The 813-nt window shown below is 39.1% G+C and overlaps 1 protein-coding gene across 1 annotated transcript in view; it reads left to right on the top strand.

Moving 5' to 3' along the window:
• The window catches only part of NKAIN1 (sodium/potassium transporting ATPase interacting 1), a 119,524-nt gene that overhangs the window by 114,691 nt on the left and 4,020 nt on the right, over positions 1-813 (top strand). The gene's annotated exons all lie outside the window — the stretch shown is intronic.

Genomic DNA, 813 nt, shown 5'->3' with positions numbered 1-813 from the left:
GGAGAGCTATGTGTGAGGAATAGGGAGAAGTCTGGTTTGGGCTGCCTCATAACGTACAAGAAAACAAGTATTGTAGAATAAGTCTGTAAAGACATGCTGGAGTCAAGTTAGGAAGACTTTTAAAAACCAGAAGAGTTTATTTGTTTTCGTAGTGGCAACAGGAAACCTCTGGCATTTATTGAGTCGGAGAAGAATACGGTCAGATCTGCACTTAAAGAAAACCACTCGGGAAGCTGAGATGGAGAGATGTGAGGCAGGGAGACCAAGGAAGAGGCTATTGCAATAACTTCAAAAGAAAGTGATGAGGGCTGGAACAAAGTGGGGCATCTGTATGAGTAGAAAGAAGAGGTCAGATGTGAGAAGGGCTTCAGAGCTAGACAAGATTTGGCAACTGAATGAATTTGTGGGGTAAGGGAGAGTGAGGAGTGCAAGATCATGCCAAGGTTATACCCTTTAATGGAAGCCTAAAATAATGGCAGTGCCTTTGATGGAAGTAGGGAAATTTGGAAGGGGTGTGCTTTGAGGGAAACAAGTTCTGGACATGTTGAGTTTGAGACATTTCTGGGATATTGAGTTTGAGATTATAGATAGATAGATTAGTAGATAAATAGATGATGGATGGATAGATGGAAGACAGATAGATAGATAGAAGATTAACAGATAAATAGATGATGGGTGGATAGATAGAAGATAGATTAGTTGATAAACAGATGATGGATAGATAGATTAGTAGATAAATGCATGATGGCTGGATAGAAGAAAGATAGATAGATAGATAGATAGATAGATAGATAGATAGATAGATAGATAGAT

The sequence above is a fragment of the Vombatus ursinus genome, unplaced genomic scaffold (genome assembly GCF_900497805.2).
Source record: "Vombatus ursinus unplaced genomic scaffold, bare-nosed wombat genome assembly UNPS02014775.1, whole genome shotgun sequence".
In the NCBI taxonomy this organism is placed as follows: Eukaryota; Metazoa; Chordata; class Mammalia; order Diprotodontia; family Vombatidae; genus Vombatus; species Vombatus ursinus.
This window is presented reverse-complemented; position numbering and strand designations above follow the sequence as displayed.